This window comes from Hesperophylax consimilis, chromosome 3 (assembly GCF_061612785.1).
Source record: "Hesperophylax consimilis isolate HC1 chromosome 3, BYU_Hcon_1.0, whole genome shotgun sequence".
In the NCBI taxonomy this organism is placed as follows: domain Eukaryota; kingdom Metazoa; phylum Arthropoda; class Insecta; order Trichoptera; family Limnephilidae; genus Hesperophylax; species Hesperophylax consimilis.
The window spans coordinates 6,440,314-6,457,966 of NC_142838.1; the positions used below are offsets into that span (position 1 = coordinate 6,440,314).

General features: G+C 31.9%; 1 protein-coding gene across 1 annotated transcript in view; it reads right to left on the reverse strand.

Moving 5' to 3' along the window:
- Window positions 1-17,653, reverse strand: part of LOC149424867 (zwei Ig domain protein zig-8-like) — a 155,772-nt gene that overhangs the window by 65,289 nt on the left and 72,830 nt on the right. The window lies entirely within an intron of this gene.

The following is a 17,653-nucleotide window of genomic DNA, read 5'->3' on the forward strand; positions in this document are numbered from 1 at the left end:
AATTTTAATAACAACTCTACAAAATTATTAAATTGTTTCACTTGATGCTTTCATCCTTTATCTCTTCGTGTCTCAAGAAGTCTAGAATTCTAACGCACATTCATTTAGAATTCAATATCAAACATCTTTCTCCTGAAATAGTCAGATGCGAAACAAAAGTGTTGAATATTTGAGCAGAAGCGTGCAGGGGATGAAAGAGTGACCTCTCTAAACTGAAGCCGTTACTTATTCAGCAACATGCATTCTCGTTAAGTTTTTATTGCTTGGAGAGGAAAAGGGTGCATTTTCCATTCAGCCAGAGTTTCAGTATTCGCTGAAATAGTTATTTTCCACTAAACTTTATTACTTTCAATGTAATTGTTATTTAAGTTGCGACGTCCAAATACAGAAACTAGCTTAAATTGTTCAGTATTTGTACCCTTTCTCTCACGTAATAATTTAAAAACTACTAGAGAAATGCGATTAGATAAAGATGTCCATATATGAATTGTTTTAAAAAAAGGAGCACATAATGAGAATTTGAGTTAGTCCTGGGTCAATCGTGAATGACCCGCTCCTTAAAACCGGCTCACGAGCTTTCAAATAGCGAGCGAGTCATTTTTTCGTCAGCGCACGGGTCTTGCGATCCACTCTCGTGACCTATTCTCACGAACTACTCTCATAACCCAGTTGCCGGCTGCCGGGTATGGCGTGGCGAACCATAGAATAGACGATGAATTTTGAAAAAGCATCCAAGTATTGTTTTAATAATTGTCATAATAATGATAACTAGCAGTTAAAAACCCGCTCCGCGGGTTTTCGCTGCTAGGCCCTGCGGGCGGCACTTCTTGCACGGCACTGATATTAACTGTTATGGTACCTAATATAATTTGCTCATAGGAGACTTGCAGTGCTTAAATATGTGTTACAACCGTCAATGTCTATAAGTTGAATCAATATCGTATAGTTTGTCACAACAATTAAAGATAGTTATAACAAAGTTGACTGAAATAATAGATTATTACATATTGATTAATTGTACCCGTGTTTATGGATAAAAGGAGGGTAATTGTGCAATGAGATTAACAGTCGGTTTAATTAAAAGGTGTAAATTTTACTCCAACTGGTGGTAATTCTTTACCTAAAACTGTTACTGTATCTAATAAAGTTTAAAGTTAGAATATATATACACCTTCATCAGGAGAGTAAAAATCTATATATAAAGGTAGATTATTACAATATAGCGCCCCTGAGGTGATATCTCACAAAAGCGGCGCTATGCAAATTGTCCAATTAATAAATAAATATAATGTTTACATTTTATTATGTACGTATGCATTGATATACAATGGAAATAGATAAAATAATGTTATCCTATTAAACTTTATTTTATTAAAAAACAAATAACTTTTTTAACATCACTTTATTATATACAAACAATACATGTTTCATGAACGAAGTATACACCGAAGTCAAAAATTAAATATAGATTACAATTGGAAAAAAGAAGTGGAAGGAGGGGGGAGGGGTAAGAGTAGGCTGGGTTTATAAGAATTAGGAATTACAATATGAAAGACCAGTTAAGCGGGCAAATATTTAAAAGAGAGTTTATAAAAAAAAATCTTGTTAATTATATCTACTTTTATAAACATGTTCTCTTATTTCTAAAATTTCGAAATTATTTATTTGTGATGCTTTTTATCCTGTGTGAAGTATTTTAAGACCTGAACAAAAAAATTGCATAAAACCATAAAACAATATATTCATAAGACAAATAACATTTAATAACGGTTATTCTAATAAATTGAAAGTTGAAATACTAAATAAAAAATTAAACATATTCTCTTCAAACGGTATTTTTACCCTATTTCTTAAGATATAAATAAACAATCAGGATTAAAGCATCGCAAATAAATAATTTTAAAATTTTAGAAATTATAAAACATGTCAATATAAAATCAGATATAATTAATAAGCAAAAAAAATTATAAATAATAATGAAAAATGCCATTGCAAAGTTTAAATAAACTTCCAGAAGAAATCTTCTTATGAAACGCTTAATGGTCAAGTAATTTTGCATATTTAAATATTCGCGCCAGTTATTTGGTTAGTTTTTACACCGCCAGAGGTGCGCTCTGTGTCGGCCAGCTATTGCCGGCCATATTGAATGAACGCGTGCTTTTTTCGTCAAACGTCAAACGTAATCACGTAATTGTGGATAATTTTCACTGCAATTTAATTAATCCAATGGATTATAAACTTTCTAAAACATATTTTCTTCGATATTATCCAAAAATAATATGAAGAGAAACGATATTTTTGAAGAAATATCGTATTACATGTGGCGATTCTTTTTCAGTATGAAATCGTGTCTTAATTTTTAATGTCTTATTTTTTTTTGTATCCAGTCGCCTGCAAACCGAAATGAACCTTACGGTTGCTTAAAATTGAGGGGCAGATTGGTATTTTTTGCCTGCAGACCCCCAATGCAGAATTTATCCGAATCACATAATTTGAATTTGACCAATCAGAGGGCCTACATCGTCCAGACGCTGGGACAATAATACTATCAGATAACATTTGAATTATTTGAAAATAATTCAAAAAAATAATTTTTAAAAAATCACCCCAAGGGCGCTGTAAATCACAAAATATATTTAAAATGACATCATTCTTACTGTAATATTAAACAAATCTATGTATTACGTGTGAAGTGTACAGGGAAATGTTTATATTATTATTACAATTGAAATATTTGAGATTATATTTATAAGATTTTATTTTTGGATAGTCAAAATATTTGCAGTTTTCTTTCGTTAACGTTTTTTTCGTGTTGTTATTGTTTTTTTTATAAATATATTTTTTTGTGTTTTATTTGTAGTGTTCCTACTTTAAAATACGTCGCCAGGGGTCTGGAGCAGTTTTTGCACGTCCGAATTCCAATTATTTGGTCACTTGTGTATATATTAATCTCTAAAAGTTTATTTATTCATTTACTTGGGAAAAGCGTAAATTTTTTTTTTGTTTCCCACTAACCCTTCTATTGTGTTATTTTATTTGCTTTTACTTTTTCGGGGAGAATATTAAGAAATATACATTATTTACTCTACATAACTGAATTGCTTCATTAACAACATTTTATATTTGTTTTAAGTTAAATTGAAGATGTCCACTGACTAAATACAATTGTTTCCTCCATTAGTATTCTGGACAAAGAGGAATACATATGGTAGTTAGTCCCAGAATTTAATATTTACAACTACAATATTCATGTCTCCTCTACTTGCTTTTGTTATATTCTGCTAATTTATTTTCTTTGTAATATTTGATTAATTACCTTCTTTTGAATCTTCTACGTTTTATGTATAAACGTAGTTTTTCCTTAATATGATTAAGATGTTCTCAATAACTTCATGTAACCTAACAGTGAAAATGACAAAACATTAAAATTAAAAAAAATCTTGAAACATTGTAAATATAATTTATTTTGAACACCCTCTCTAACTTTTCCAGATCCTAAATAATCATAATAATCCTTGTGCATGTAACTCCGGCAACTGAAAACTAAAACTGCAGTGACAATTCAGTTCAGTTTCAGATTAATCTGAAATCCATCTCTATTTCTGAGTTGCGAGAAAAGAGATTTGATTTGATTTGATAGTAGCCGTGGGACTGTTTTTCGGGTTTCGGGTCATTCACAACCCGATTAAAGAGCGGGTTTTCGCGACCCGCTCATGACGCTAGTGGGTCGCGGTTCGTGTAAAATGATCGATTAATCCAGCTTTAATTTGAGTAAAGCATTAGGTAGGTAGGTGACACGCTACACCAATCATGGCTCAGCCTATTTTAGAATATCGCTCGCCATAGACTACCAATCGGAATGGGCAGCACGCTTATAGCATGGTCTATCACAGGCTTTTAGATCTTAGTTCACGAGGCTTTTAATTTCGGAAAAATTAAAATTTATTTAAATTATACCACAAGTTAACAACCAATATTACTATCGAGGAAGATAACTTATATTGTACGAAACAAATAGCCATCATTTACAATACTTTTTATTTACATGGTTATGCCAAAAAAATAGCTTATACTAATGTTAGTTTAAAATCGGAATTGAATTTTGCCTTAAAAATAATAAGAATGTAAGGGAAGATGAGAAATATAGGATAAGGATAGGAGATGCCCTTGATATATTATATTAATTAGTAAGTATTATAAGTATTTTTATAATTAATTATTATAATTTTAAGAAGACGCTATTTCCAAATATGTATAATATAATATTGTACATTTGAACCCTTATTAGATCTTTATTTTGTTACATATATTTGTAAAATAAAAGTATAATAATAATTTTATTGATTGATCCATTGATTTCTTTCAAACCAATACTATATTCACTTTGATAATATTCATTTAACTGCTAAAAAATATTATATCACAGGACATTGATATAAGAATAATCTTTAAAATAAATATATGTACTCAAAGCACACTCAAAAATGTATTTATTATAAGACTTTCACGCAACTTGTAACAACATACACTGAGGCAGTGAGACTATGGACAGTATTATTGTTTTGAAGTATAAAAATGTGAGGAGAGGAAAAAATTCTAGAAAAAGGTTTGAAAGAGGTTCAAAGGAATCAAAGAGTCAATTTATGCTATTTCATTTGAAGATACATTTGTGCTCTCAAACCAATGATTTTTTCCACGAAAAATAATTTCTTAAGCTTCGGAAAAAGATTAAAGATTTTGAATAAGTTAGTAATTCTATTTCGAATTTTTTCAAAAATCTTGCCGTTATTCAATCTCATTGAGAGTAAATGTTTTAAAGGTATTTTATCTCTGAATAAAACCGTTTTTGTACGTGATACGACTTGCTATTCACAAATCTAACCTTTTTATGCTTTTGTACAATTCTTTGATCTTTTTTGTTTACCAGAAACCAAATTGAATTACTAGATGCTAAAAAGGGTTCATTTTGTCTTTTTTACGCCATACAAATATTTATCAAAATTATTCTTAAAAGTCGTTGTCGTAAATAAGCAACATGTTTTTTTCTTCTAATATTAGAAAAAAAACTTGTAGAAATAATTGGAGCATTTCATAGTCCAGAAAGGTGACCTCAGAATTCTACAAAAACTTAATTTACTGTAAATTGACTATACTAAACATTAAGCCTGTTATTGTGCTAAATTTATAATTTTGTTTTAGAATAATAGTTTAAAATTTTTGGGAAATCTTTTTTTTTTATTATTTTTTTTATCATCAAAATAATGTTGTTTTTTAGTAGGTATTATTAGTTTGATACAAACAGCTCATTTTGTCATATTAAGTCAGAAAATTTTGGATATTGAACTAAAGTAAGTAATAATGAGAAAGTTTTTAGCCCCTAAGTACCACAAAGTCTTTTTTTTTTGTTTAATTTTTTTTTCTGGCATCTTATCGTTCAGAAAAAGTAATCAAGTTGCAAATATTTTCAAATAATTGTGTCAATATAATACTTGTAAACAGATTCAAGGACATCAAATATTATATTGTTCTAAACCCTTCATTATTCAACGGACAAACATTGTTTTATTTACAATTTGAAAAGTTGGATTTATTTTAAGTCCTAAACAAAAACAAAATTGTCGTCCACTGTAAAAGGTGGTTTAATCAGTTATTCTCTCCTTCCTTTTCTCAGTTGATATTATATAACAAATATCCATATCAAAAGAAATGTCTAAAAAAGGCTTATTTGATCATTTTGAAGACAAAGAAAATTCAATTTCCAAGGATATTTGTCGTGAGAGAGAAAAATATGTTTGTATTTCTTAAATCCACGCACATGTTCTCTGTCATTTTCATAAGAGAACAAGCAAATTGACACGTCATCACAGCAACACACCCCCCTAAATGTTCCGGCATTCCTAGGCTGAGGACGTTCCACTGCTCAGGAAAAAATCTCTTTGAATTTGGGGTCATAAAAATTGATGTCACTGGCTGAGGCGATGGCGATTTCTTAAAACAACGCCATCTTTTCATACGGAACGTGCTCAATGTGCGAAATGCGTGAGATTCCCAGAATTTAGAAGTCACATCGGGTGTGATTTAGGAAGAAGCGGTATAAATTTTATACGCCATGAAAAAATATGGAGTACGTTAACATTTATTCGTCCAAAACCACATGAAACTTTCGCATAACGGTCAATAAAAGTGCCTTACGAAGATGTACATTACAGTTAGTATCGCATTGTTCCTTAGAAGTTCATAAAAAATCTGTTAAAGGTCAGATCATTTTGCCGGCCAGCCGCTCATGCTCGTAGGGAATATTGTTTAGATACATAATACGGAATTTTTCTGAGCATTTATTTTCATTTACAAAATATTTACTGTTGTTACCAAAGTGTCAATAAAACAGCACAAACAGATCGATTATGAGTCTGGTGAATATCTATAGTTTTACTTGCTAAACAAAAGATTTTTACTGTACAATCATAAACAAACATTATTCAAATGCATTATTGCATTTAGCCGAATAAGTAACTAATATACTTAAAGAAAAATATAAAGTAGTTTGTACCGAAGAATTAAGTATTCCAGCACAGTGCCTTGTTCAATAAAATATAGAACAATTTGACGGTGGTGGGTGATTGTAATGATTGTTGAATTAGTTAGACTAAATACCTCATTACTTTAATATTCGATATTGGCTGAATAACTTAAGGATAAACGTAACGTACACTAAAATATACGCGATCGTTGAAGGCGTCAATTTAAATATATTTATTGAATACATATGTTGTACGTTAAATATTAAGACGAATTATTTGGTTGCGCCCACACACAGGCAATATGGATTTAAATAAATTGTTTTGTTTTGTCTAGTTTTGGATCTATTGTTCAAAACAATATGGTATTTGTGTTCTTAAAAGAATTGGGTTTTTAAAAAAAACAAAATGATGTATTCATATTGCATATGTACGAGCGCAAACAAAAAAATTGTCTTATTTTAAACTTGCACAAAGTGTATGTATATAAAAAAAATATTAAAGTAGCCATCTATTAACACATAGATTATAACGTACGTCAGTTAGTCATATGTCTTTAATGTTAACTATTATTTTTTATTAATAAAAACTAAAATTTCTTTTGAAATCTTAAGATTTTTAAGAAGGTAGGCACTTAAATATAAGTGTATCTGCTTAATTATAAACCATATGCTTAATTTGACTTTTTTTCAATTCATACACTTAATTTTACAATTTGTCCAAATAAACGTCACTATCTCAAAGACAACTCTTTATTTCAAACGTTCTTCTGGCAGGTAGGTACCATAATTTTTAAAAAATTCGGTACCTTCCTGATACCTAACTTGGCGATACCGCAAAAGAGTCCCAACTGCTCCCAACCGCGAGCTTAGCGAGTAAGATTATGGCATCCCCAATTCGGGTTTGTGGTGAGGCTAAAGGTAGTGGGGTGTGGAATGAAGTGGAAAAGAGGAAGGTGAGCGAATTCCTGGCTATTCAAATCTGGTCACTAAACATCGCTCAAGCCATTTAAAGAGACGTTTCAATTCTGAATATTGGTCTTACACCAAGGCGATACTGAGAGTGTCTTTCAGTTTGGAACGTGCTGCAAGGATACAATGTATTATTTAAAATCAATAAATTGTGAAGTAACACAAAATTGTCAAATAAAATTTACTTGCGTACGTCGGGATTCGAACCCGCGACCCTCGAATTGCTAGTCGAGACCCTTACTTAAAATAATCTTTTTTTTTAATAAAAAATAATCACATTTCAAAAAATAATCTTCAATCATAGTCAAAAAAAGTCACCTGGTCAAAGTTAGCCATTTAGTCAAAATATGATTTGCTTGAATAATCAAGTGGATGCAGCAGATTTTAGAAAACGGAAACGAAACACACAATCAGGTAAAATTCCAAGCGGTCGAGTTTAAACAGGCAATACTGCCGTCGTTAGCAAATAGGCAGCTGAAAATTATTAATGATCACATTCCAATGTACTTTTTTTTAAAGAGGTTAATCAACATAAAAAGTGTCGTCTATCAGAATGTGATAATTTTTACTTTTCCAGCTGCCTTTCTGCTTATGATGACAGAATAACGTGTGAAACCAAGAATTACCTAATTATCAAATATGGTTGCTAAAGGATAACACATTACCTTGCTTTCAATACGTCTTGTGTATTTTCAAAAGTGCTATTTTTCCAGACATCATAAATCCACCCTAATCAACAAAGTAAGAGGTACTTGGTTATTGTTTTACCTGTGTTTTAACTTTGATCCAACGATCTGTCAAACGAGGCACATTGTTCAAAGCTTGCTTTTGTGGTTAAAAATATAAAACTTCATAAATTATTTCATCTCGGGGAAATATGAGCTCGCATTTATTAGACTTAAATGTTCCAAAGAACGAGACGAGCGGAACACTGTCATAAACATCACGTTTACAATGTTTCTGGAAAGTTTTCACGTTTTCAGGAGTAACGTTCTTGCCGTTCCTCAAAGGCTATAATGCTCATTATTATATTATCTTTTATTCTGAAAGTTTCGTGGTGAACTGACCCATTTGCTTTCGGCTGCGGCGAAGTATCGCTACGAAGAGAGGAAACGCGAAACGCATTCAAAAACTTTCTTTTATTATTTCCTTTTCTGAACTAATTATTTAAAATAACAATCTTGGATTTTATTGTTACCGTCAAGATAAGCTCTCCACCGTACTAAGTTTTTATGGCGAATTATATTTTTTTCGTATAGAGCTTTGACAAAGCACAACTTTTATGTAACAGGTAAAATAATCAGATTTTTTCTTACCATTTGACGGTCCCAAATAAAACCCGATCAGTTTTTCTGTGGTTTCAATTCGACTTTTTTTGATATAATCCTACAGAAAACATTTAAAAAATATTACTTTTCAGTAGTTTCATATAAAATAGTCTTCAAAGTACAATTTGGCAAACTAATATTTTCCGATTAAGGCATATCGAATACTAAAATTAAATTTTGCTTATAATTTCTCGTGTTATTTTAAGAAAATTTTAGAAGAAATTACGCAACCCTCGAATCTCTGATATTTAGAATTGCATTATTTCGAATCAGAATTTCGGTAAAAACAAATAACCACTTTCATATAATCTTCAAGATATCTAATTAGTTTTACGAATTTGTGAATAAATTTAATTCATCATTCTCATTTTTTTACGTCTCTTGTAAATTTTTCTTTTTATGGCTTGAAGAGTGACTTTTGTGGCTTGTGGCTTTTGGCTTGTGGGTTGAATTCGATATGAAAGAGTTTTCCAAATCAACAGTCAATCCCAGTTACATGCTGAAATTAAAAACTACGCCCTACTACCCTTAACACACGAGTTTTAGACTCTTGTAAAGGTAAACATGTTAATTTTTATTGAAATATGTTCTTACTATGTAAATTTAAATAATTATACTGTATTTAAAAAATAAATTTAAAAAAAAAAAAAAAAAACGTGCCCATAACAAACAATTGGTGAACTTACTGAAGACTTGGCTTACTGAAAGAATTAATTTGTATTAGCTTACAATGATATATCATTCTAAAGACTTTCAAAATTGTTATTACCCAGAAGCAAATACTTTTACTAAAGGTATTGCTTGTTTTTAACCTTCTGGAGCCAGTGAGACTTTGGCATCCCCAATTGTAGTACGTTGTGAGTAGGGTTGCCAGCTCCCGTTTTATGAATTAGAGGATTTGATACGATTAAATAAAGGACATCAATATTTTTTTAATAAAATGCTGTTATGGTATCAGTAGTTATAATTATTAATAAAAAAACAATGTTAATCGAAACCAAGTAAGTAGTACGACCTTAATTGGTCATTTTGCATTTAAAGTAATAAATAAAGTTAATACTTGGTATTACTTTTGTCTGCTCTAAGAGCTTCTTAGTTTTCTATAATGAAATTATAAAATTGTTTGCATTTCATTTTGAAGTTCGACTTTATTTGTAGTTCTGCTTTTACAGTATCAATATTTAACTTATTTCGGATTTTGGTCCACGTATTCGTACACAAGGAAAAAATCCTTTCGGCTTGGGCATTAGAAACGGGGATGGAAAATACGTATTGTATTATTTTTAGCAGATTCTTGTTTTCATCCGTAGATTTGAGAATCTGAATCCAAATTTCAAGAACATTTTCTTATCGTCTATAATTTTCGTCAGGAGAGGCTTTAATATACAGAACTCTTCATGCAATGTATCAAGGTTAATATTAGGTAACTGTAATTTTGATACCATGATGCACAAATCGTGGAACTTAATTTCTTTCGTCGCCCGCCGCCTCGCAGCACATCGCGCAAAATCACACTGATTCATTTATTTTTTCCAAATTAAACGACAAAGTATTGTCCTCTATAGAAGAATTTAAATTAGAGGACAAGATCAATTTTTGGGTCTGAAATAGAGGACGTCCTTTAAAATAAAGGACGTCTGGCAACCCTAGTTGTGACTGTTGTGAGGCTACAAGTATTGTGAAAAAGAGAGGGGAGAGGAAGGTGGTTAAGTGTCTGGTTATTCAGATCTTTTCACCAAACGCGGCCAAAGCCATTTCCAGAAAAGTGTCAATTATTAATAGTGGTCTTACACTAGGGCTATACTGAGAGTATGTCCCGCTTTGGAACGTGCCGCAAATATACTGGATTTTGTTTTAAAAGAGTAATTTGAGAAATACCACAAATTAATCAAATAAAATTTACTTATTGTATTTGATTTGTACCCGCGACCTCGAGCTTGCTATTCGAGAGCCTTAACTCTCGACCACGGGGGCCGACATTTAATATATTCTTTTGGTATTGTGCATATATTGTTTGGTATCCAATATCCTTTTTAACAAGATTTACTGAGTGTTAAAGATCGTACCTGATTTACTTTAACCTGTGTTTCCTGACAGTATTTGGGCTAAAAAATGTTAATAAAATGTTTGAAGTTTTTTTTCAACAATTAAAATATAAAATCTACAGCAATTAGACAGGTATGGTCGATGTTAGGAGTTGGGCGGTTCCTCATCTGAGTGACCAGTGAGGATATGTGAATGAATTTTATCAAAAACTGTTTTTGAATAATTTTGAAATTTTCACACCGGAGTCCAAAATTAAGTCAAGTACGTATGCATAGCAATCGAACGGTAGGTTTGATAGTTTAGAGGTGTAGAGAAATCGCCTAGCCATTGAAAGGTGTGACGGTGACACCAATTTTTCATATTGTGGGGAATTACACAGTCTCTTGATCGCTTGACATGACATAAATTTTCGATATTTTTTTATTTAAAACTATGAATAGTTTTAGAGTTTTATACCTATTGCGAGCATTTATTTATTAATACACGATATCCAATGGATAAGCTATCAAGAGAATGGTGACATACTCTCTCTATGCGTTATCAACCTCCTTCTCATTGAACACGCAGTAAAATAATTATTTTTTAAATCAGCAAAACACTATTATTTCGCGTCTGAACGAACAAAGTAATTAATGGTATGAAACAACGTTTCCACGAAACAGAAAAACTTTGAAAAAATAACAAGTTCACATAAACCGTATTTGTGCCTGAATAATAATAATGATTTCATTCCAAAAGCCACTGCAAAATATTATTTTGCCATCATTATTAATTTTGTTTGAATTTCGCAGAATCATTCTCCATGCATAAAAATGTGAGCTTCAAGAATGGTTCGTTCGGCGAATAATATTGACGTTTGGTTTGATAATATAATAAAATGAATTTAATTTTGTGTTTGTGTAGTAAAATTATTATGTTCAAACTCGTTTTCATTAAAATTATTAATTTTGCAAAAGAACCATATTTCGAATGTTTTGTGGCAGAACAATGTACTACGTTATGAACTCAGAGGTCTCAAATTAAACTTTCGGAAAACCCAAAGATACTATTTAGGAATGTATGGAGTAAGGATATAAAATACTAAAACTATACTGTTTTTTGTCAGTTTTGCTCAAACTTTAGACATAACTGAGGAATTATTATAAAAATGTTATATTACTCCTTTACACATTCGCATAATGTATTTTTTTTAATTTAGTTTAATAATGGTTTTAGTTGTGTTAATACACCAGATTTGAAGAGATTTGTTATGTAAAATGCTGTGTAAAAACAATAATGACTTACTTTCCAACATATCCAAAATATCATATCCAAGTCCTTTCTCAGTCCCAAATCCTTTATTATTCCCAAATCCTTTCTCATTTCCAAATCCTTTCTCATTCCCAAATTCTTTCTCATTCCCAAATCCTTTCTCACTCTCAAATTCTTTCACATTCCCAAATCCTTTCTCATTCCCAAATTCTTTATCATTCCCAAATCTTTTCTCATTCACTTTGCATAGTTCTGTGAGCTTGTGCGCTGATAACAAATAACATTATTGGCTTAATGTCCTGGTATTGCCTGGACATTACACTGAGTTTAAAAACAAGATGAAAACAGTAATTTCTCTCTAGTAACGTCAAGTATTCAAAAGATCATCAGGAAGTTTTAAATTCTGATTTAAATCAAGGGAAAGGGTCATGGGAGTGGTTTGTCGAAATCTCATGTAAACAGTAACCTCCCATTTTGAAAGTCAAAGGTGTAAAATTTCAATAATTTTGGAAGGAAGCAATAAAAAAGTTATTTAAAACCCACACTGGGACACTTTTCTTTACAAATTAATTGGGTTAGATTGATAACCTTATAATTATGAAAACCATGACGAAACTATTATTTGCAACAAAATAAATATATTTCAAAACCATCCCATGGAAACCTATTTGGGAAATGCCATAGCTACTATTAAAATGCGAGTTTTTTGTGTGTTCTATAATATTAGAACAGAAATATATCACCTCTCCTAATAAGTTCACGCAAACTACGCCTTGACACGGTTTTAGCCTTTTTAACATGACAGTAAAAATCACTTACATGCCAAAAAGGCACTTGGATCCGAATAATGTCAAGCAAAGGGCAATTTATCTGCATTACGAACATCCTCGTGATTGTACCCGTTTCACAAAGCCACTTGCCCCTCTGTCCGTGTCCGGGCTCCGGGCCACTCGACGAGGAAAATGTAATAAACACATTCAAATGAATACGTTTTGTGCCGCTAAGTGCGAGTTCGTTTTGCCCCAATGAAACCGTTTTGCCCCACTTTCTTTGTGAATGACCCTCGGCACAACACGCCTAGAGTTGGACACAGTCAGAGACACTGTGCCCGGAAATTACGTTATGATTTGTAGCTTTTGGTTGTTATTGGTCGCCGTAGCTTTCGTGCTCATGTGAAAGCTTTTGCCCGCTTTTCCCGCTTTTCCCCGATTTTCCTCGCCTCAGCCCGGATTTGAGTCCGCTCCACTAAATATGTTGAAAAGTCTGACGGCAAAAAGTAGTTCGTGCTAATCCAATATTTGTTCGATTTTTTGCTTTTTCGTGAACGTTATTTAAAATGCGGAATTTAATGTTGTATTTTACATAAGAGTTGTGTGAAAATTTGACGTGCTATTTTTGTTCACGGATTAAAAGTTCTTGAATTTGATAATTTATTCCCCCGGCGGCTGTGCACGGTATTTTAAAAAATGGTTACTGTAATATTTGGAAAATTAGTAACTGTGGCGGCACATATTTAAAGGTTTTGATATTAAATCGGTGCTTTTTAATAACATTATTTTTTAGTCCACAGCAAAGTTATGTTTCAAACCTTGTTTTTGGGAAGATTGAAGCAAAGTGATTACATTAGAAGTTAGATTTTTTTAGACGTGAGTATGGTGAACGCGTGTATGGTTCAAATGTAAGAATGATGTAAATAAAAGGAACAATTAGTAGATTTTGAAAATTTGGGGGCTGTGGCATTTTTGATAGATGAATAACGGTGAGTCGGGTTAATTATGCACGCCTCGCAATGAAAAAAAAATCTGTCACGATAAAATAAAGAATGTCCAATTTACTTATTTATTGTTTGTGTTTTCAATTCGTAGAACTCCATTTAATTTGTTTTAATTGAATTAAAATCAAATTTAAAAATATAATTATTAAGTTCTGCAAGTATTTTTTGGTTTTTGTTATTGTTACAGCTGTTTCGGCTTTCAAGGCCATTTTCAATCTGTGGTTTTAACCACGTTTAGACGACTTATGTATATAATTCTATTTTACCTCCTGCCAATTTAAAATGATTTATTACCGGCTAAACCGAATTACTAATAAAATAATTGTGACAATAGATTTCATATTCTGTGGGGTATTTTGAAGTCTGCTTTCCCCACTTTAATGTTATCTTATTTTTTTAATGATGTGGCTGCTATTAAAAAACTACTGCTACTAAATGTGCTTTCAGCCACAGTTTGGTGGCGTTGAAAGCCGAAAAAGCTATAACAATAACAAAAACCAAAAAATACTCGCAGAACTTAAAAATTAAATTTTTGAATTTGATTTTAATTAAATCCAGTTTACTTTCCCGTACCATTTTCGGATCTCTTTGATAAGGCGCCTCCTTCCGTATTTAAAGGGTAGTTATGTTAATTAAATTTAGTTCAGTATACGTATATGTACAAATAATGATCAACGTAAATAAGTATTTTTCAGTACATGTGTTTGTACAAATTTTGATCAACGTAAATAATTAAATAATTAAGTGAAGAAGTTTAGTTCAGTAAACGTGTATGTACAAATGATGCTCATTGCAAATATATATATTGTTGTGTTTTTTCGTTTTACTTTTAAAACAAGAACGCAAAGTAATATTTTCGATAGATAATTTCCTACATTACATTCAAAGGAATTACTAATTTGGTAAACTTTGCATAACTCAAATTGGCAGTTTGGGTAGTAGTTAATGTTCCACATCGATTTTCTTGTATATGACCTCAAAGGACAGGTGACCCGGAATAAAAGGGATCTCTCCCTCAAGACTAAAATATCTCAGTGACCTAACACGGTGTAATTAGTTCACCCAAACGTCCTGGCCATGGTCCCTAACAATCCATAGCTTTCAAAGACACTTCTTTACATTGTAAGCGTTTTCCTCACTACTTCTTAACACACATTTCACTATTTAATATATTATTTTTATCTAAACATTTTTTTTTATTCTTGCTGTTCATATAAATTGTTAACCAAGATAACAAACGAGTTGTATGCCAACGCAAAACAAGATATTAATCGATGATAAGGAGGAATCAAACCCATCCTCTCCGGTACAAAGTCAAATGCGTAATCTTGTTAAATACGACTATTTGCATTATTTAAGTTCATTAAAATAATGAAAACACTATTTTTCCGCACGAAATGAATTAAAATAATGTAAGGATAAATCAATAAAACAATGTTTTTTGATTAGGAAACGAAATTTTAAAAGATAAATTAATCTATCATAAGTATGGAAAAGTAAAATTTGAAAATATGTAAGATTCTGCACGAATTCTCATTCATTTTAAACCGTTGTTTACCAAGACTAAAGGAGGGTTCTAAGAAAAGCACAAAGATCTCTTTGTTTTCGTTATTTAGTTGAAAAATATTTTAAGCAGCACCAGAAAAATGATAAAAAAACAAAACTCGGTTAATTCTCAGAATGTTCTTCATAATTACGAAACCTTCAGTCGGGCAAAAACGAGAGAAAACGAGCAAAATTCTCAAGGAATTATAAATTACTTACTACCCGTACTTCCGCCGTTATTAATCTTGCTAATTGTGAATTCAGGTTTTTGTTACAGCGGCCGATTACAATTATCATAGTCATTATCATTTATCATAAACGGGGCGGTGTTTATTGCGGCGAGCCAGTTTATGGTTGAATAATCCTAATGTTACACGTTCCAATGGCAGCGCTGAAGACCAGCCTTACCTCCCTTCGTTCCTTGTCTCCTGGTATTACCACGGTTATCCTAGGAAGGCTGACAGAATTATTTAAACACACAATCTAAGAAAATATTGCGTTAGGACAGAAAATTTTTGTCAGAATTATTTAAAGATATAAAAATGGCTAGACTACACAACATACGCCAAAACACTTTTAATCAAATTCGGTAAAAAATATTCAAAGTTTCAAACTCTACTTAAGTACGTTTTTGCTCTTGTATCCTAAAGTAAAACACGTATTTACATCGGCGGGGGATCAAATTGATTAAGGAATGGAATGGGTAGGAGTGAATGGAGCATAGACATATGAATATTAGTAGACCTGCCCAAGTGATTAAAAGCGTATTATCCCCACTCCCCATACCGGTTCCATTGGAGCCGGCTGTGCTCGCGTATGGCTTCAAGTTAAATTTGAAAACGTGACGTCATCATTCTTGTGCGAACTATGGTCGAGGCATCATCGGTTCATTTTACGAAATAACACGGCAAAATGTTGACTTGTACTATGAAAACTTGTAAAAATAGATTTGAAAAAGAGAATAAACCCAATTGTCGTATTACATTCCATATATAAGCATTATTTTACTTTATTTTAAGCATATTCACATCGTATAATATAGATCAGTTTTAGAAACATATACTATCACATCGAAAAACGTCTGGACGCGAAACACAAAGCTGGTTGGTTGCTGGGAAGTAAATTATGAACATTTATAAAAGTGTCTTAACTAAATACTTAAACGAAATATTCGACTCTGAAAATAGAACCGAATTTTTTTGCCGAATTTGGACTTCGCAAATTTGTTAATAACGTGGCGAGTAATTTGCGCTCCCATGTAAAAATGTCTATTCATTCAAAAGCAGATTTTACTTTTAAGAAGTAAATGGTGATATTATAATGCGAGATGCCTATTTACTGTCAGATTGATTTATTGACGAATCACAGTCAGCTTCACTCCCTTCGTTCTTCAACAGTTGATTTTACCCCTCGCCATTATCTTCTCGTCTATTAATTCCTATGTCTGTGGAATGGAGTTAATTTATAGATTTGATGGTCGTTTGAAGGTGAAACTATTAAACCTAATTACCGAATTATCTTTAAAAATGTGATCTTTGCCCAATTAATAATAAAGATCTTAAAATCCACATCCACCAATCTAAATCTTCTACACACTATCGTAATATCTCTAAAACTAGCTTCCCTTCTGAAGCGCTACCTTAACTACAATTTGATTACTAAAATTGATTAACCTTATGGTAAACTTTCTACCAATAATTATTAAAAGCCGTTATAAACATTTTATGAAATTGAAAATGAATAACGCAATTTTGGATCACGTCCATTACTTCACTCTCATTTTATTACCTACCCTCATGGCGAAGATCTCGCCGTAAGATAGTTATGTAGCACTTGGTGAGTTTATGTGCCGCGCAAGAGCCCGGTATTATGTGCCATACAGCCGCCATGGACTCGTGCCTGAACTCCCGAGTTAATAGTTTGCTTCATACGCGAATTTACCAAAGTACTCCATCAAAGACCATGTGAACTTTTAGTTTGGTCTAGATGTCAGAACTGAGAAGGCGCAAGGTATCTCATTTGCGCATTTAAAAGCATCAGCAGCTTTCTGTCGGTCTTGCTGAAACAATGTCAGCTTTTTCTTTATTTCTGTGATCAAGTATCTCAGGCGTTCGGAAGGCCGTGAAGAATGCAACAACCCACTTCATCAGAATAATTGGCACCTTAGCAATGAGGTAACGACGAATGATGTAGAAAATAAGGAAAATGATACCTTGCTTT